At 37.3% G+C, this 22,197-nt stretch overlaps 1 protein-coding gene across 3 annotated transcripts in view; it reads right to left on the bottom strand.

Annotated features, from left to right (window-relative positions):
* The window catches only part of LOC5574208 (decaprenyl-diphosphate synthase subunit 1), a 328,976-nt gene that overhangs the window by 21,237 nt on the left and 285,542 nt on the right, over positions 1-22,197 (bottom strand). The window lies entirely within an intron of this gene.

Genomic DNA, 22,197 nt, shown 5'->3' with positions numbered 1-22,197 from the left:
CTAAAAAACGAGTCAAAGGAAATGAGGCTTTTATTTCACCAAAAGCTGTGCAGCCCTTTTCATTTGTGCCCATAGACGCCGTCCGACGCTGATGAGGCCTGTGAGTTGACGCCTTTGTTTACTCTAAAATGTGTTGAGGCCTTCTAGTTGTGGCTTGTTTTTTCATCATCTTCTGATTTGGCCTTTTGAAAATCATTCAAAATTGATGATGAAATAAGAAATTTGAAGTGTAGAAGAGTGTTACGTGGTGAAGTAAAGTACATGGAGATCCCTACAGCAAGAGAGATTCGTGCGGTCGTTTAAATATGTGATTGATTGAACCCTTCGTCATCCATGAACATTATGTGTGTGCTACGCGAGTTTGTCGTCGATAAAATGTATGGAAATATTGGTTCAATTGAAATAATATTGCAATTGAACGATATTTTTCATGCAATTTAAACCAAATCGTGTTTTTGTTGATAATTTGTGACGTACAGACAGGCTGACACAGGTATTATTAGGTAGTATGATACAAAATACATCAGTCTACAGGAACCCGATAATGTTCGCCGTTTAGACAACCACTGTATCAAATAATACATGGAGCAGTCGCTCCGTAGTATAACCTGCATCTACTCTACATTGCAATTTTGATGTTTGTTTAACAGGCCTCAACTCGGTTTCCGTCAGATATAGAAATGAGGCCATTTTGAGAAAAGGCCGCATTTGCGATGAATATCCTGGTTAGCGGAAAATGAGATGGGGCCTATTAGAAAAATGTTATTTTTTCAACTTTTATGCATACTTTTAAATGACTATTGTATGTTTAAGTAAGAATAGGCTCTTATACACTGAAATCAGCAGAAAACCGATTTGTTTACATTTTGGACTTGAGGCCTTTTCAATTGTTGGTCTTGAAATGCTGGTGAGCATAAAACTTTTGTTTTGTAGATATCTCAGGAGCCTAACCATTTAGAACGATGGCGTTTTGGCAAAGTTGTTCAGTAGCTTAAGGGCTATCATTAGTCAAGCAAAGATATTCTTGATTTTGGCACCAGGTGACGCTAAGCATAAAATTTTTACTTGTTTTTAATTATGAATCGTGGTTTACGGCTAACCAGCCGAGCGGAATTTTATCAACTACCGAAAGCTAAACATTACATATATTTTGCAATTGGATTAAATGAACAAATTGATGTGAAGTTTTGCGAAAAAGTTACACGTCTTCTCAGTGAGAATCGAACTCACGACTCCCTGATCTCTAGTTAGGGCGCGTTACCACTACGCCATGAGAGGACCCATGAACCGAAAGAGGTGCACTTTGCGAAAGAGGACAACGTGATTATTGAGCTGAAATCGAATTCAGGTTAACTTTTGCGTTCATGGGTCCTCTCATGGCGTAGTGGTAACGCGCCCTAACTAGAGATCAGGGAGTCGTGAGTTCGATTCTCACTGAGAAGACGTGTAACTTTTTCGCAAAACTTCACATCAATTTGTCCATTTCATCCAATTGCAAAATATATGTAATGTTTAGCTTTCGGTAGTTGATAAAATTTTTGTTTTGCGGATATTTCAGGATCCTAGCCGTTTAGAACGATGGCGTCTTCGGCAAAGTTTTTCAGTACGTTGAGGACCACCATTGATTTAGCTAGTTGATTCAAAATTTTGTCACCAGGTGGCCTTAGTGAGCATGAAACTATTGTTTTGCGGATGTTTTAGGATCCTGGCCTTTTACAAAGATAGCATCTTCGGCAAAGTTGCCAAGTAGATAAAGGGCTATAATTATTCTAGCCAATCTGGAATTTCAAGGCTTCAATAAATATAGCCTTCGAGCTAATGAACAACTCTGCCTAAGACACCATCTTCAGTGGCCAGGATCCTTAGATATCCGCAAAACAAAAATTTCATGCTCACTAGGTAGTATAATGCGTCGCTAGATGGTATAATCTCAAATTTCTTGGCTTAAATAATCAAGGGCTATGGGGTACTGAACAACTTGGCCGAAGGCGTCATCTTGCCAAGTGGTCGGGCTCCTGAAATATTTGCAAAACATAACTTTCATGTACACTAGCGCAGCCTGGTGGCGGAAATCAGCATCTGAATGAACACCGTATGTCGCGTTAAAAAAACATAACACCGTTACGCAAACTCGCGGCTGTACATTTATATTGATCTGTTATAGTATATACACAGAAAAAAATCCGTTCTCGTATCCGTGAACGGACCTATGCACGGGTTCACTATTTGACGTTTTAGCGGTGCCATGTTATTTATGTGTCACCGATGCACGAGTTCACTAAGTTGACGTTTGAGCGGTGCCGAATTCACTCGTTACCATGGTCACGTAAATAACACGGCACCGCTTAAACGTCAAATAGTGAACTCGTGCATCGGTCCATTGGTCCATAGCAGACGTGAACTCGTCAACAAGCAAAAATACACTGTGAACTAGATCATGTATCTGTGACCAATGATGGTAGTTCACGGTGTATTTTTGACAGTTCACGTTTTCCAGAACGCTTTTTTTAGCGTGTAGCTGCAGTCTGTTCGGCCTTGCAAGTTATCAGCAGCCGTGAGAGCTCTTGACGTCGCTCTACGGACCTGAAGCAGCTCCAGACCAATCAGCCGGCAACCATCCTCGTAACTTGGCAGACGGTATGGGTCACTCCAAGGCGGTTTGCGCAAGGCGAATCGAAGAAACCGGCGTTGGACCGATTCAACTCTTTCAACGCCGTTATTGTAATACGGATTCCAAACGGGAGAACAATATTCGAGCGCACCAGCGATCCATAAAGAGATTCCAGGCAATGAACATCGGAAAATGTGTTTTGCTATTACGTAGCTTACTAGCCTTCTTCTCATTAATGAGCAACATAATGGCCTACTTTTCCTAACAAAAGCAACAGAACTGAAAAGTGCTACTTTTCAGCACTGTTTTGGGTGCTGAAAAGTGCTACTTTTCAGTACTGTTTTGAGAATTGCCAACTAGTTATCTAGTTTATTTCCAAAAGTCCGGTGCGTGCAGACAATTTGGCACATAAAAAATGAGTGTATAATTTGGTATAAAATTGCATGCAGCTTCCTCCTGACATGTCCTTGAGTATCTATTGAGTGATCACTTCCATGCTTCTATGATTGAAGCGTGAAAATTTGTGACAGTCATGAAGTATGTATGTATCATGATGGAAAATATTAAGTGTACGACTCGTGCTGAAAAAATTTTTTTTTGCAACTTGTTGCATAAATAACTATTGTCATCCTAAAAATGGAGCCTAAAGCCCTAGATGCTTTATCTAAGGCGTATGATATGTGTTGTTTGCAGTTCAGCTGAATCTAGGATAACTTCCAAGTCTTTTATGTAAGTTGTACGTTTGATTGTCATGTTGGAAAGATCATAGTCGATAGATGTGCTCTTTTTTTCCTTGAAAAAAGTTATCACCAAAAATTTCTCTGGATTAACCAACATACGATTGATGCTGTACCAGTTCGCAAATATTCCAAGTTGCCGTTGTAGGAACTGACAATCATTTACAGACTTGATTCGCAGGAAAAGCTTAAGGTCATCGTGTTTGAGGTTATGGCTTTCAGTCTTAAATAAAACTCAAAAACGGATTTTTGCTTACATCCGACGTTTCTGATACATGTATTGTGCCTTTTTCAAGGATTAGCTGTGTTGTCGTTGAAAAAGGCACAATACATGTGTCCGAAACGTCGGATGTAAGCAAAAATCCGTTTTTGAGTTTTATTTAAGACTGAAAGCCATAACCTCAAACATCAACATAACAGTCGTACCTCCAAGAAACTTAAGGTCATCTACATACGGAAGAAGTGGGGCTTCGAGAACTAGGATCACATAGTTAAAATATAGCAGGAAGATTAAAGGTTCTAAATAGCTGCCTTGTGGTATACCGGACGTGGCAGGTTTCTGATGTGCAATCGCCGATGGTGATCATCAGCTAGCGACCAGAGAGGTAGGATCGAAACCATTGAAGTAGTGTACCGCTCACTCCCAGTCTGTGAAGTTTAGCGATAGAAATACTGTTGGTTCAGAGTATCGTCGGTGAACACATCAGTGAACTTGGACGAAAATAACCGGCAAATCCGTTGAGGATCAGATGCGGTTAAATTGTTCCATTTCATTGGCGAAGGAAGACAACTTTGCGTTGTTGGTTATCGTACTTTCATATATATGATGGATAACTTTGATCTTACAACAGTTAAACTATTGTGTTGGTACTTCATTGATAAAAGAAACACAGTGCCGAAAATAGAACAAAGCTGTCCTCTTGTGCAGTGGGGAGATGTTTGGCAGAATATCAATTCAAATTTCTTGCCTATAAAGGATAAATCACAGCTTCACTTGTTTACATTGATCTAATTCCAAACATGGAAATATTGGCCGGCCCCAAAATTCAACTGCGAATTCTGCTCATTACCTGATGACAATAAGCACCGTATCATGAGATGTACTTCTGTTGCACAGCAAGTATGGGAGTTTACGAATGTTTTTTTTTCGGCGAAGCATTTAAAACTGAAATTTGTTAACGCGGAGAATATTCTGTCATGGAAAATAAACCCAAAAAATGAAAGACAAACAGCTTAACACTTAACAGCTTTATTTCTTGTCAGTAGGGCGATTTCTTTTAACTTAAACAAAGAAGGTAGTTTGTATAATTTCAAAAACAAATAAGGGAAATGCGATGGAATCACAAAACGGCATTCAAAAAACACTTTGGAAAGTATTGTTATTTTTTGTAGACAAAACAGATTTTTAAATGTAAAAAAAAACTGTAAGAATGTATGAAAATATGGAGCAAATAAATAATGTAATAACATAAAAAACGACTTTCGATGCGACATGTGTTTTCCTTGAATATTTTGTTGGTAACGAGAATAGTCTAAGAGACTAATCCGCTTTTGCTCATAATTTAGTCTTACGTAGTGAAGTTTCAAGGAAAACGTGTGATATTTTGTGTATCTCTTCCTGCCACGAAAGTCGTTGATTTCAGAACATGTGAAAAAGTAGGAGCAACACTATTCGCATCATCGGTGTCATCCCAATCTATGCTAGTCAGCACGTCGGTTATACTACAAAAAATCGTGTAAGGATTTTCGGTAGTCCAAAATACCAGTAAAATTGTGCCGAATTCTGTAATCTAAACTAAGTGTGAATGTTACTAATGGGACATCAACATAATTCTACGGCTTCAAAAAAGGTCTACCAACCAAATCATGATTACTAGGAAAAATCGACTGTGGCTTTATTTGGGCTTAACTGATATGATTGATTTATCCTAATAAATTCTCTAAATTCGGTCCCTTAATACTACACTTCGCGAATAACATTTGAGCCAAATTTAGTGAATTGACTATGTTTGTTACTTATTATGAAGCAAGATATAGTGATCCTTTATCGTAGAGCATGAAAATATGTTACAAGTGAATAAGTTTTCTGTCATAATGTGAACCGATGCTCTGGTAAAGAGAAATTGATGATTACAGACAAGCCCTAAATTCAATGTCGAAATGTCTGTACACCTTGATGATGAAATCGCAGTACAGTAAGAGTCTTTTTTATATTAGCAAAATGGCATTGAAGAAATTGCGTTTTGTTTCTTGGCTTTAGACTTCAGCTTTACTTTCCTTTCCTCCAGATTGGAGCATAGCTCCAACCTTTGAGTTCGTTAAAACCCAGTCAGGTCTTAAAACTCAGGTAAATTATATACACGAAATTCTAGCATAATTTTTAGCAAAAATTCTTAAAGTAACATTTTTTGTTGATAATATGTCGTCTTTGCTTGTTTTTTTTCGCAAACTCCAGACGATTTTGTTTGTAAAAAATCACTTGTAGGAAATTTTCTCAAATTTTAATTGCCAATACCACAATTGTGTGTTGTACCTAACGATAACAATAAAAATTTCTATCAGAAATTTTCCAAAATTGTATCATCCAAACTCGATTAGGAATTTCGATAATATGTCCTCAATGAATTACGGTAGAAGTTGGTTCAAGAATTAGGTTTACCATCACGATTGTCACAAAAAAATGATGCAAAAAAATCTATCAGCATATTTTTTTCAAAGAATTGCATCAAAACGTCGTGCAATGATTACGAATTTCGCAATGTATTTGGCTCATTAATAAGCCTAAAATTCCCACAAAATTTCGAAACTTCAAAAGTGTGTGAGAAAGCTCTGTGCTAGTAATAGCGAAGCAAAGGGGTTTGGGCACATGACAAACGATAAAGTGCTAAACTGTCAGACAATACTTTGGGGATTTAGATCGCTCTGACAAGCAGGTCCGACCCAGATGGGATGCAACAGCTTCAAGAAGAAGAACACGACTGACAATCTGAACCCACATTTGAGCAAAGTCATAGTAAACCTGTACGGAGTTGTAATCCATTCATGAACGAGACACCTGTACCCGTAACCTTACACCGCAAACCGTTAAGTCAATAATCCATCTTACAATTGTGTAGATCTCATTAAAACGCCTACGCGACATCTTCTGACTGCTAGATTGCCGCATCCAGCACCGCCGCACACTCTCCGGGGCCGGGGGACTCCCTACGACACGAGAGATGAAAGCGAAAGTGATTCGTCATGGAGGCGCGCGTCTTTTTGTACTCGCGCGGACTTCGCCGTTCTCGAGTTTCTCGCGTACCTTTTCTGCGGGCGGCTGGATTGTGCTAAAGCCGCCTCCCAGTTTTAGGTCGACAAAAGGCTCCTCCACGGAACAGGTGTCGTAAACAAAAACATACTGCCTCAGACCCCACCCCCCTCTCGGGCACCATTGTAGATGATGAGCAGGGCAGTTTAAGTGCGCGCACGGAAAGCAAAAACCGAAAAAGCGGCTTTAGTCTAGAACCGATTACAACTCGGCGTGGTGCCCGTTATTTTTTACGCAACGATTTTCACAACTTCATAGACTTCGACGATGGACGGCATGTAAGAGAGAGACCCAAGCGTGTGGAGTAAACAGACAATTAATACTTGCAACGGCAACAACAACAACAACTTGGTCAATTAGATTGGATTGGGGAACCAGATGCTACCTACCTATCTAAATTAACCTTGTGCCTCTGCACAGAGGGGTAACTAGAACAAATATTTGGCAAAAAATTGCTTACAGAATGCCAAATGCCAAAAGAAATTAAATAAAACAAAGGATAAGGATAACACCTAAGAATTTTATTATTGCGATTTTTTTGTGACACTCCGACAAGTACTGTAGGCATATTTTAAAAAAATCTCCAAGGATATAACCAAAAATTAATGCAGGTGTTAGCCTAAAGCTCCCTAGATTTTTTTTTTTTTGATGAAACTATTGTAGACATTCCTGATGGAGTCCTGTATAGATTTGTGATAGAACTCATGGACTCTTAAGGAAATCTTGGAAGATTTTGTAGATCAATTGCTAACATAATATCCTGCAGATACTGTGGATTAATTATAGAATCGGCGTAGAAACTTCTGGAGGAAGTCGTGTTGGGTTTCCTGGACCAATTAAACGCATTTCTCCAAAAACTCTGGAATACACCTTTTTGGATTTTCTTGGGAAAACTCTCGTAGGAATCTTTCCAAGGCAGGCTAGTGGAAAGCACTATGGAAGAAATCCTTCAGTGATCCCTTAAATAGTCCACCTGAGAGTATTAGCTTTGGAACGCTCAAGAATTTCCTCTCAGAATCTTTTGAAAAGTCGCTGAATGAATTTTTGAACAAATTCCTAGAAGAATTGGGATGATAATATCTACAAGAATTTCTGTAGTGATCCCTGGAGGCCTTTAGAGTATCAATGGAGAAATCACTGGAAAAAAATCTTCAAGCTTTCCCTCAGGTAATCTGAGAACAATCATGTGGAAAAGTGACGGAAGCATCTCTGAAAATCTCTCAGGAGCGTCTAGAACTTTGCATTAGGATTGACTTCAAGCAGAAAAAGGAAAAAAGAGAGTCTTTAGAGACCATCCATTAAAATAAGAGGCTTTTTAGAGACTTGCTGTAACCTCTAACCCGAGACAGACCTTGAATTTTTAAATGACCACAATTCGGAGACTAGTAGATCTATTAACTTGAAATAAATTTTGAAGTAAATGCGGTTACATGGTTTTAAAATCCTTGGGCGAAAAATCTCCCCTGACCCATTCCCCTTCTCTTGGTAACGGGAAATGCGTGGACCGGAGGGGCGCAAAATTGGTTTCAAACGACTATCTCAACATCCAAAGTAGCTAGAAGGTTGGTGTTTTCAGCAAAGTTATTCAGCAGATTAAGCACTATCTGGCGATGAAAAATCTGATTGAGAACTCATCCGCTAGATGGCACTAGTGACAAACTTTATTCAATCATCTGTATCTTAAGATACTTATTAGCTATAAGGTTGCTGTCTTCGGCAAAGCTATTCAGTAGTTCAAGGACTATCTGGCGGTGAAGAGTCTGTTTGAGATTTTTTTTGACGTTGGATAACGTCTTACGGCAACATACTGGGGTACAATTTCGAAAAACGAAAAATCGCTCGCGTCACGAAAAGTGGTTAGATTTTAACTCTTAATAACTTACTAAAGCCCGCATAGATTTTCAAGATTCTTGCACCAATCGATTGGAAATCTTTCTACGAATCTATTCGAATAATGAAAACTATTGATTTCCATGACTAAACTATTGAAAAATTGGTAAATGTTGAGACATGTCTTATTTTCAATAGAAAAGCCCATTTTTCTTGCTTTTATAAGGTTTTGACGTTTTGAAGATTACATGTACCGTAATTCGAAATTGATCATTTTTCATATAAAAATGTTGGAAATGCCAAAAAACTGAATGCAGGAAAACAAGTACAACGGTCAGCTTCCTGGCTCATGTACCAACATTTTCTAACGTATGTGTTTTTAGTGCTAAAAATCATCCCTTAGATAATGTCACTTGTCAATGCGATTATTGTTGTTCTTTAAAACGACTCTACATAATAAATATGAACTCCCTGAATCCGAATATGCTTGTTAAATTCTTAATAATGCAATTTTTATAGAAATAATGAATAGTTAATTTTATTTTTGAAAACGCCTAAATGTAGGCAATTTCCTAAGGAAATCCCTGATATCTAACATAAATTTAATTATTTCAACCGTATGAACTAATTGGTACGAGTTAAGAAGATGAAATTGGCCTCGGGGATATATTTTAAGCATCCTTACAAACTTTACTTACTTTGAATAATGCCGTTGTTGTCATCGCTATCTACATGTAAGTGCATGCTAGAGCGATCAGAGTATCAACTTGTCAAACAAAGAGCTAAAACTATTCAGCAACAGCCTTGTTGATGTTTTGATTTGGTAAGAAATTGTCGATCGAATTGAAATACGCACACAGAGAAGACTGCAAAAATGCTAATCAACCAAAATTATAATTGATAAATAAATAAATTGATTAATCAATTAATAGTAATAGATTAAATGTCTCTGGTTGTAACTCTTTTACGTCGAATGCATTGTTGTGGCCCTAAAGAGGGCCGTTTTGTTCGAAATTGTGCTGAGCTTCAATTTAAGCGCGTTCTCCACGGATACGACGAGTCAGCTGGATTTCCTTCGGCATGATGCTGACACGCTTGGCGTGGATCGCGCACAGGTTGGTATCCTCAAACAAACCGATCAGTTAGGCCACTCGCTTCCTGCAGGATCATCACGGCCGAGCTCTGGAATCGCTGATTTGCCTCTACATTTTCCTGGATACCACGACGAAGCCGAAGAAGTTCTTCATGGTGCGGAACTTCTTCGAGTATCAAAAGGAGATCATGCCAATCATCGTGACTGGCATGTTTAACATCCATTTGAGCAAAGAGAGAAACATGGAGCTCACGGGCTTCATGGAGCAGTACCTCAACCTGAAACTGACTTCGGAACCCATTAAAGCAACCAATATTAGTGGATCATGCGTGGATCTAATGTTCGACCGGAATATTTGTTTGGGGAGCACGAGTTACCGCTTCTTCCATTGACCGATTCTATCCGTGTTGAAGTGTTAACCGAACCAACCAAATAATAACACACAATGTCCATAATAGGTCAGAATTGACATGCTACAAATAGTATGAAAATTGATCGGATATATATTAGTAGAAATCTTTCATAAGTTCGTGACGGTCTCAAGCCAGGAAATAGAAGAAGCTAACGTTATCCAACGTCAACTTGGCGGTTGTATCTGGGAAACAACCTCTTACTTTTTCCGCTAGGTGGCGCTAGTGACAAATTTTCTTTAATTGTCTGTTTCCCAAGATCCTTAAATGCTAGAAAGTTGGTGTCTTCGGCAAAGTTGTTCAGCAGATCAAGGGCTCTTTGGCAGTGAAAAGTCTGATTGGAAATTCATCCGCTTGGTGGCGCTAGTAAAAACGCATCTTCGATCTTCTCTACCTCAAAAGCCTTATCAGCAAGAAGGTTGGTGTCTTCGGCAAAATTATTCACCAGATTGAAGGCTATCTGGGGGTAGAGGGCTTGAATGAGACTTTATCCACTAGGTGGCGTTAGTAGCAAATTTTCTCAAATTGCCTGTATCTTAAAAACCTTGAAAGCTAGAAGGTTGGTATCTTCGGAAGAGATGTTCAGCATATGAACTTCTAGCTGGCGGAGAAGAGTCTGATTGAGACTACATCCGCTAGGTGGTGCTTATGAAACGAAATCTTCGATCTTTTCTACTTCAAGGTTCTTAACAGCTAGAAGGTTGGTGTCTTCGGCAAAGATATTCAGCAGATTCTTGACTATCTGGCGGTGAAGAGTCTGAATGACAGTTTATTCGCTAGGTTGCGCTAGTGACAAATTTTCTGCAATTGTCTCTATCTTAACATCCTTATCATCTAGAAGGTTGGTGCAAGGCTGTTCAGCATATGAAGATGAAGAGGCCGTGCTTCCAAATTCTTGAGATACAGGTAATAGCTTCATTACGAGTAAATGGTTGAGGCGTAAACAGTTCAAAGTGAATATAAGTAAAACTAAATTTATATTGATTTCGTGGAAACGAGCCATTGTAGACAAATCAACACCAATTGATGAGGAGACAATTGATCGCGTGCACGAGTTTAAATATCTTGGCGTGATAATGAATCTTAGAGCTGATTAAAATGTCTATAAATAAATGAAAATAAAATTAGGTACTATACCATTTTATTCCATTAGAGTTTGTGCTTTTTGGCAGATACGCGTATTTCGACCTCAATTGTCAACATCTCGATATCGAATGGACCATCAAGATAGGGAGAGATCGATACATAGAACACACTTTTAATGAATACTAGATTGAAAACCACGCGTCATTGCGTCGTTCTACATTGTTAATATTCACGAAAATTTGGTCTTGTATCCAGATAATGGGCATATCGACACATGGAGAAAAAATCTGGTGGTAGAGGGCCTTAATGAGAATGTATCCACTAGATGGCGTTAGTACCAAATTTTCTCAAATTGCCAGTATCTTAAGAACCTTGAAAGCTGGAAGGTTGGTGCCTTCGGAAGAGATGTTCAGTATATATTAGGGAGAGGTATTGAGATGTGCAGAGTCAACTGTAATATTTAAATTCTTTCATCGCAGTTTTCATTGATTCTTTTAGAGATTCGATTATCTGAAGTATTTGATTATCCGGAGTGAACAAAAAATCGATACTCCGGATAATCGAATCCAACCTCCACTAAAGTTTTATGATACTATGGCAAACAGAATAGTTTAAAACCATTTTTTTCCACTTACAGAAATTCCGAACAAACCTTTTTGGAAGGACTATTTTTTTATTTACTGTGGTAGAACTGTAGAAGTTTAGCGCGAAAATATTGGCGGAATTTTATAAGAACTTTCCCAAAAATGCCTTATGGTAAAATACGTGATGTACGATTTTACCGAATTACTTAAAGGAATTTTTTGCCTTACTTTGAAAATTTGTTGAGAAACTTCTGATGGACTTTCAGAAATCAGGAACCATACGTATAAGAATATGTACTGCAATTTTTCAAAACTCCAAGAATTCAGATTCTTTAAATGTTGCTGTTCAGAATATGATAAGATTTTTGCGCGAAGTAGCTCAAGAAAGCGTCATGCGAAGGAAGCAGAAATAACAAAATGTTGAAGTAGGTAGAAAAAAAACAACCAATTTCTGGAGGAGCTACAACATTATTCTTGAAATCTAGCAAAATTCCTTCTTTGACTTTCGGATTCCCCAGAATTCTGCCTCTAGGAATTCCATCTTGGAATTGCACAATTCAATTCAAGAATGTGGATTATTGGCAGAATCAAATAAACTTTATCTAAAGTAATGTTTTAAGGAAGATCCTTACAAATTGCTTAATAATTCCCTGCTTAGTTATTTTGCTAAATGTTTCTCCACACTATGCTAATTCCGGAAGCAAAAGTATGCCTGGAGTTTTGCAATAAATTTTCTATGAAAATTTGAAGACAAGATACATTTCAAGAATACTTTTCGTAGATTTGAAGTAAAATTTACAAAAAATAACTCGTAGAAGAATTTGTTATGCAACTTAGGATGTATTTTTGAAATATTTCGTGAAAAAAGTACAGTCGACTCTCCACAACTCGATATTCTATAACTCGATATACTCTATAACTAGATGGATTTTTCGGTCCCTACAAATTCGCATACATCGTGCTCTCCATAAGTGGATATTTCTATAACTCGATATCTCCATTAGTCGATGTCACGTGAGAGGAAAATTTCCCTCCATAAATCGATATCCATTTTAAAATCCTGCTCATACAGGGAAACTTGGACCAATTCCTGTTTGGAAGTGAATAAATAGTTGCATGTTGTAAAATATGTTTAAAAACATTGAAATAAAAAAAAATATTGTAGGTAAAAAGATGAGACTTTTCGAACATTTCGAAAAAAGTTTTCAAATAATTTATTGTAAAATAATATCAACAAAATATTATTGCATTCTTACAGTAGTAATCATATATGTATTGGAAATACAGAAATTTGTTTCTACGATTTTGGGATTTTTTGCGTTGGTATATTCTGTAACTCGATAATTCTATAAGTCGATGGTCCCTTGAATATCGAGTTATGGAGAGTCGACTGTAATTTAAAAGCTTTTTGGGAAAACTCTATGGCCGTTTTTTTTTGGACTTTTCTAAGAAGCCTTAAGCCCTCAGTACACTGTTTGTCAAGTGTGCAAATTTTTCCGCACGCATAAACCAACATGCAAAGATCGGTCTCAACAATGACAAAACATCTGAAGTGTCAAGTGGATATTGAAGTGTTAGTTTATGCGTGTGGAAAAATTTGCACACTTGGCAAAGAGTGTACTGAGGGCTTTAGTCAGGTTGAAATTCTTTGAAAAGATCTGTTATGAATTAGGCTTTATTTTGTGCCAAAATTTCAGCTACCTTTGTCAAGGAAGTTAGAAATTTTGCTTCTTGTTAAATAAATTTCGTCGGAAATTAAACGAGTTGTATTGCTGGATTTCTTTAGAGAAATCATCATCACCGGACTCCACTACCAGGGCATTCTCCAAAAACATAGGAAATCATAATGCAGTTAATATTCAGCTTGAATCTATTTTTCATTAAATTTGTTTTGATTGAAAACACCTTCAATAAAACCTCAATAAATGACATCTAAGGCATTGAAATTGTTTCTTGGGCAATAAGAACACAAAACAATTTTAGCCACAATTGACCCAAACTACGCCTGTGTGCACTGCTGCATTAAGGCGCGTATAATCCGCGACAGGCATTCACTTGTTGCAATTAATTGGGGGCTTCTGCTGCCGCCGCAACAAAGAATGCAATCCAGCGGTCCAGCGAATGGTCCGAAATAAATTGCGCTGCTCTTTGTGGCTGGTAAGTCACGTGCCTCTGCTGGTACCGTGAAACGGGGTAACTTTAATAGATTTTTTAATAGATTGTAGAAAGAACATCTTTTTAACATACGAATATAAAGCCCTAAATGTTTGCGATTCCAACGAAAATAGCTCTACTTTTGCATGAGTTTCGCTTATCTGATCAACATAAATTATATAAGTTCGTATGGCAAGTTGTGGGTAACTATCAAAGATACCCAATTTAACGATACCAAAGTTGCATCGCTGCCGGTTGATGTCGAGCCGGCTGCCGAAGGTCCCATCAAATTATTGAGACAATTACTTCTAAAAGCTCGAATTAACCACCGGATAATGGGATGGTTCTTGTGGAGAACCATCCATCGCCAAGAACTCGTGCTTGTTGCGCGGGAAGGTCACCATCGACCGGTGAGGAAATTCCCAAGCTGCGGAACCGGTAAGCATCGGAATTAGGAACCGCGAAATTGGCAATCGTTCTAGAAGAACCTTTGAATGTGGTAGTTTTTGCAAACTCAATGGCGGGCAGTAGCCATGGAGCAAGAAAAAAAAATGGTTGATTAAGCTTCAATGATTGAATCACATGATTACAAGGTGGCTCATATGAAGATCGGATCAATGGAGGAAATCGAACGCGGATGCTGGCTGGTTGATCTGTGTAGAACTTGAATCACAACAAAAAGGCGATCAACAAAAAAGGAGGTTGTTGGTAATTGAATTGGCGTGTGCAGTGATGGAAAATGGCAAAAAAATCGTAGTGGAATGAGCCAGAAATGAATAACAACAACCAATTAAGGCTGGACTAACCGGCTCGTGATTCACACATGCAGAGCGTTGAACTTCCAGCGAGGGTTGAATCTTTGAGGCAAGGAAACTGAAATGCATCTAGATTTATCGTTCTTTTTCCCTCAGCAACACACATGTTATAATTGTGTATTATCAACAGATATATGACCAAAACTAGTCATATATAAGTTGATAATACTCAATTATAACATGTGTGTTGCTCGGTTCTTCATCTTGGCATTACGTCCTCACTGGGACAGAGCCTGCTTCTCAGCTTTAGTGTTCTTATGAGTACTTCCACAGTTATTATTTGAGAGCTTTCTTTGCCAAAGTTGCCATTTTCGCATTCGTATATCGTGTGACTGGCACGATGATACTCTTTGCCCAGGGAAGTCAAGGGAATTTCCTTTACGAAAAGATCCTGGACCGACCGGGAATCGAACCAAGACACCTTCAGCATGGCTGTGCTTTGTAGCCGCGGACTCTAACGACTCGGCTAAGGAAGACCTATTTAGGCTTGATTGAGCTTTAGCTTTAACAAAGGTTTATTAAGGTTGTTAGAAGCAATAAGTTCTAAAATGAGATTTAACGATATGGCGATAACAAAACTACAAGCTGAATGATAAAAGATAAATGATAAAACTAAAAAATTGAATTGGATAGGTAAGATTTTCGAACGGATCAACTATATTTAACAAATACAAGCTTCTCTCGATTGGTTAAAGGACAGAAAAGGAAAAGGAAGCCTGGCCATCATTTGGATCCATAATTATGATGTAATAACGGCCAAATAATATTCTTGAAATTGAAAAAATGGGTTCCGATTTTGGCATGGTTCCGTTTTTGGCAACTGAAAATTTCGATTTTGTTGCCAAAAACGGAATCCCACTGTATTGTATTTTGCCACATACGAGAAACGAAGAGTTTTGTATGGAGACTGTAAGCATGTTGAAAAAATCGATTTTATCTAAATTTCATCGCAAAATTTCAACCAAATTATATCTGAAATGAAAGTTAAAGTCCTATTTTGCATGCTTGGTGGATTAGATTACAATTTTTTTTTTTTGATAATTCATACTTTTAATTTCATGTGAACATCAATAAAACAGTGTTTAATACAACTTTAGCGACCTGTAGCTAAAAATGTGACGTGCGGGGACATTTCTGAGAACGGCATCACATTCAGCAATCCAAAATCTAATAAAGACACATAATTTAATCCTTGAGACACGCAAAAATGCCATTTTTGTTACGCTGTGTTATTAAAAAATTCTCAGATATCGTATAGGTGAGCAAGACAAATTTTTGGGAAAAAGCATTTTGACGTTTCTACACAAATTCCTAAAACAGTTTAAGTGGAGTTAGTTTTGGTGGATTGCTTAAAAATTCGTTGATGAAATTCTGAGATTCCAGCAGAACCTGTCAGAAGCCAACATTGAAGAACTAAACAAGGGATACAAAGTGTTCTTAAATTCTTGCGCATTTCTAAACTTTTGAAGTAATTCTCAAAAATACGTCACGGGTTTCAAGCTAAACTTATTTCAAATATCTCGGCAAAAATACGGCCCCATAATGGTTTCTGATTTTTATTTTTCAGGAATTTTACCATACATTTTCATATATTCAGATATTTTGAAAATTTTTCCAGACAGTTCGTCTGCATGTTTGATTCTTTGATTTAGAGATAAAAATAGTGATTGTAGTGTGAAAAGTGATTTAAGTGACTTTTTAATGCAAATATTGACCTTTTCTTGGCCAGGTCAAAAATAGTTACTGTCACTAAAAAGTTACTCGCTACCAGCCCTGTTATCGTCATTCTTGGTTATTTCTACAATTTTTTAAATTAATATCCAGCTTTTTACGCTAACATGCTATAATTTTTTAATCACCCCTAACTGACATTTCTTGCTTACACTATAATTATTTTTATGGTTAATCAAAGTAAGCTGCGGGTGTAGCAAATCTGTTTTATTGACATGATAATGGAAAATTCGTTGTGGTTTTCCATGATAGGGAAATGAAAAATATTTGCTAGTTTTCTATATAATTTCAACTGTTTTCTATTCTAGGATGAAGAAGGTCAACGACGGCAACATATTCATAACCAAACGAGGAGGATCATTGATCGTTATGATTTACAAAGCTTGAAGGAGCTACTTATTTAGAATACTACATTACCAGAGTTTCCAATAGCTGGTGTTTTAATTTACATTCAAATCGTTAGAAGATCTATGGCCTCCGCAACATTCTGAACCTCCCATTTCCCCTTTCAAAGTATATATACTATCATAATTTCGTGGGTTTTCAATCCTGCTGCTGCCCGAGACACATTTAACCACATCCGTACAAATATGTTTAGTTAATAATGATACTTTTCAAAAACGATGTAGATCAAACATATTAGTTTTTAAACATCCCAGATCACTCCTCCAGATTTAGTATACATCTTAGCCTTCTTTTTCATGGACTTATGAGGGTTTCGCCTAGCAAATTAGGTATAGGTATTTCAATCAGCCCTGTTAAACTCTCGCCTCATATAGTCCCCGTTTTGCTGAGAATAAGCAAACCGACGGAGCACGGAGAGGAGGAAAGTATAAATTATAGTTCAAGTATAAGTGTAAATGGCTTGCCGAATGAAGTTAGTTATTGACCCAACGGATCGGTTTACATGCGCAAATTGCTCCGGGTGCCTAAAATATAGCGACAGATACGTAATTTCTGAGAATAATTGATAAACAATGAAAAATCGATTTCCGTACTGAACAATTTCTTTCAGCAAAACAAATTATGAAAAATTTTGGCAGAACAACCAACAACTTTAAATCACAGCTTACTTAGATCATAATATAAAATCTGTAGGCAAGAAACGTCAGTTTTATAGCTAGCGTAAAAAGCTAGATAGCTAGATCCCATCCCATTCATGAAAAAAGTCAAACTCAAATATTCAGACTCGGCTTCATCATTTTGAACCCTAGGTTTGAATGAAATCGATAAAGCGGTGCTTAAGTGAAGTTCGTTTAGACACCGACACGTTATGCTTCCAATGGACGATTATGTCCTTTAAAGGAAGCACCACACTAGATAACGGAGTAGCATGCAACGCCCAGTAGTACAATCGAAATACGTTTCTGACGAAAAGTTTTCTGAACTGAAGCGAGAATCGAACCCACACTCCTTGTCTCGATGCGACTAAATGCTTGGTAACACTAGCCGCACGGCCACAATCGTTGAATCGAAGATTTAAAAAATCTAAAATTTGAAGAATCGAAATTTCAAAACAATAAGAGATTGAAAGATTGAAAATTTATAAATCAAATATTTGAAGACTCAAAAACTTGAAGGCTCGGAGACTCGAAGACTGCCAGATTGCAACATTGGAAGACTCGGAAACATTAAGTTTTTAAAACTTGGAAGAGTCGAAAACTCAAAGACTTGAAAACTCGATGTACAAAGATATTCAGAGACTCGAAAACTAGATGTCTCGAAGATTCGAAGTTTCTAAGACATGACGACTCAAAAACTCGAATACAGTAATGTCCCGATTTTGTCAGCCCTATGCTGCATTTAGGGTTGACAAAATCGGAATAGAGCTAAAATCGGGATACAATTTTTCGACTGGTTTCAAGTTTTATTTGAACTTAAGGACTTAGTTTTATGATTTTGTTAATATAAACATTGTTTTTTTACTTTCATTTTCTATGTACCGTATTCCAAGGTAACATTAATAAGTTCCTTGGATAATTACACTAAGGACACGATTTTATCAGCCCCTCGATGAATTTTAGGCTGACAAAATGGGGAACCTGACGAAATCGGGTCATCTTATTTTGTTCCTGTTTTTCAAATTTTGAAGTGCTACATGGTTAAATGTACTTTTAAGAGGGTGATGGACATGAGCGTAGCCAGTTTTTTTTATCAGGGTCTCTCCCCTCCCTTATATTGGTAATATCGATTTTTAACACGTAATAAAAGGCATTGCCATTGCCCCCTCTGGCTACGCCCATGCGTGCACGACATCAAACATCATCATCAATTTCAATGTAAACGTGGTAAAACATGACGATAACAATTTTTTAACAAATTTAAAATAGGCTGACAAAATCGGGTCAAAAAGCTGACAAAATTGGGGGTAGACAAAATCGAGGGCAGACAAAATCGGGGGCTGACAAAATCGGGTCAGTACTGTATGAGGAATTTCAAATTTCAAAAATTCGATTTTTAGATGATTGTATAGACGTGGCCGAGGTCATAATTGACTTTATGCACCCAATATTGCCAGTGAAGGTGTGTTTAGTCTAATTAAAATAAATATAAATTTTAGGCTGACAAAATCGGGAAAAAAAAAAGATGTTAAAATCGGGGGTAGACAAAATCGGGTCAAAAAGGGTGCTAAAATCGGGGGTAGATAAAATCGGAGGTAGACAAAATCGGCTCATTGCTGTAATCAATCATTCTAAAGTTTAATGTCTCCAAATAGCTTTTATGAAAAATGGTCCGATTATTAAGAAAAAAGCCAAGTATCTCGCTGAGGATCAAAAAAGTTCTTCAAACAATTCCAAAGTTCCAGGAAAATTCATCAATGTGCGTCCTATAGAGACTACCTGAAGGTAGTTGTATAAGAAGTTCAGGAGAAATTTCTGGAGAATTAAATGAAGGAGTTTATTAACGAATCCATCTAGAAAACGGTTTGGACATATTCGAAGTAATTGCTTAAGAATTAAGACTCAGAAAACATCTTGTAGAGACCCCTGCAGATTTTTTTAGAGAAATGGTAAAAGGCTCCCTGAACAATCTCTGGAATCGAAAATTCTTTGGATGGTTCACTTGTGAAGTTCGCGAAGGAATTGCTAAAGCAATTCTTGAAGGAATCCGTAGAGCATGTCTAGCATTGTTTTCTTCCAGAATTTGTGAGTGTGGTTAACTTCTGGCGAAATTGCTTGAAGGAGAAAATGAAGGTTGGTAGGTATTCATCAGAGAGAAACTCATAATATAATCTTTGAGATATCCTTGGAGGCATTCTAAGGAAACTCCGTGCAGTAAACCTTGGAGCAATCAATTCAAGTGAAATTCATGGAATAAAGGGGTATTCCAGGGAAATCGTGACAAAAACTCATGGAAGAATTTCTAAGGTAAGCTTCGAAAGGGTCTGTAGAAGAATAGTTTCAGGAATTCATTGAGAAATCCCTTCAGATATATTTGTTAAATTTCATGGATTACACTAGAAATATCTTCAGAAGAATTCCTGAAGTAATACCAAATCTGTTCAATTAGCGAAGTTCCTTCAACAATTTGTTCCTTATGCGAAGTACAAATGATTTATTTTTTCTAATGAGTCACTGAATCGATCAAACGAGGGCAAACTACGATTTACCCATCTCTATTAGGAGTCTGCGAGACGAAGTCCTGCGAAACATTCGTTCTTGTGCAGATTAGCTTCTGTTATACACCGTCTTTTCCTTTCTAGAATCTAGTCAATACACTTCTTAGGGGTACACTAAACAAGGATGAGTCAACTCAACCATGTATCCATTGAAATATTCCTGATGAAATTCTTCGAGGAAGCTCTGCAGGAACTTATGGAGGAATCGTTAGATGAATTTCAGAAGAACCCCTGGAAGCAAAGGCGTCAGCTTCATGAAAACATTGAGTGGCCAAAGTTTAGTCAAGATCAAATTTTTATTACTAACTAATGCTCCGGAAAGCTTCGTCTTGCCATCAAGTAGACTGTTGGAAAACTTCGTGTTATCTCCCATACAAAGTAACACACAGTATTCTTGCGTTTTTTTATTATTGCGATGAAATCCTGGTTTTTTTTTCTGGCACGAACACGTCGGAGTTCTGAAGGTTTTGCATTCGGTTGATTAACGTTTCCGGGAATGACATTCGGTGAATTGACACTCGGCGAAAAGTAGCACATCCAATTAATTATTAATAAATGTTATAACATTTGGGCACTTGGAGAACCGACTGTCGAATTTTAAAAGTAAAGTTACATATTTGTAGCTAAATTTAGCCATTTCAGCCAGGGCAAGCTGCAAAGATAAGTTGAAAGAACAGCTTATTTTTAAAAGAAGGGTGAATTATCTATGAAATGCAAATATATGAAGATAGTGCATATTGACATGATCAAGTATGAAGATATCTTAGACTCCTCTTCGATGCTTATGTATTTTGAAGCAAGGACACCCCACGTCATTTTAGGTATTTTCAAGTCAACATACTGACCTGGATGACCGTAAAACGATTAAAAGGACGTTAATGAAAAAATTCGAGAAATGGAGAAATTATTTTCCGGTAAATGGTCCTTCCGGGTAATGGTTTTCCGGTAAATGGTTCATTCCGGTAAATGGTTTTCCGGGTAATGGTCTTCCGGTAAATTGCATTCCTGGTAATGGTTTTCCGGGTAATGTCGGAGAGCCACTGGATGTTGTTTCTTGTCCGATTTATTGAGTTGGCGATTGGTATAATTGTTTTCTTAGAAAACGCAGCAAATGTTCTTTAGAACCTTTTGTATGTAAGCAACTGAATATGAAAAGGTGTCCAATAAATATACCAAAAACTGGACCCTAAATTATTTAATTCTTTCATGTATCTCTATGAGTCCATCTGAAATTAATAAATCGAAACCTAATTGCAACGAATCTGAGTAGAATTTCCGCCGAAAAATCTGCAGGAAATCCTTACAGATTTAGTTCAGTTACTTCCTACAAATTTCCTAAAAGATTTTATACAGATCACGTCGCCATCTTTGTCTACCTTTTTTCAGAGATTCCAGAGGAATTCCTTGAAAGATAAGTGTAGAATATTCTGCCGTATTTTCTAAATAAATACCATACACTATACCTCGCAGTGTCGATGAAAACAATTGTGTAGGAATTCCAGGATAAACTTATGTAAGTATTTCTGTTTGAATTCTAGAAACATCTAAGGCAGCATCCATTTACATATTTCACGAGAATCTTCTTAGAAACGATGCTGGATAGTTTTTGTTTGCAGTACACTTCAAAATGTGGAAAAATCAACAAGTGTACATACCCAAGCAACCAAAAGTTCAGATTTTTCTTAAAGAGGCGAACTAAATAGTTCACTTTTAGTAGATTTTGAGATCCAAAGAAACTATATCGCTGAATAAGAAAACATAACGGATACTAACAGAACTTGATTCTCTGAGAAGTAAATCATGCACTTATCAACAATAAGAAAGTTAGAGTCGAACGTTTCCCCTGCTTTGTGGTAAGCATCATTCTATTTAAGCAACTTAAATCAACTTTATGTAAACTGATGTTCGGTTAATTATTTGAAAAGTGAACTGCTTAAGCCTAAACATTGCCCTTTATCCAAACTTTTGGTTGCCTGGGACAGATGTCGCATAATAATGAACACACTCTATACGCCGGAATACAGTTTTGAGTAGACCACAGTTTTCGTATATCTCAAAATCCAGATAATTTCGAAACTTGGGGTCTTCAGTAAAGTTCTTCTGGAGGCGGAACGCTATCTGATGGTACCTCATTCAATTCGGAATTTTACCGCTAGGTGGTACTAGTGCGCATGAAACATTTACTTTTGTTATGCAAATATCTTAGGAGCCTCTTCATTA

Source organism: Aedes aegypti, chromosome 1 (genome assembly GCF_002204515.2).
Source record: "Aedes aegypti strain LVP_AGWG chromosome 1, AaegL5.0 Primary Assembly, whole genome shotgun sequence".
Taxonomy (NCBI): domain Eukaryota; kingdom Metazoa; phylum Arthropoda; class Insecta; order Diptera; family Culicidae; genus Aedes; species Aedes aegypti.
Note: the sequence above shows the minus strand (reverse complement) of the source record. Positions and strands in the feature narration are given on the sequence as shown.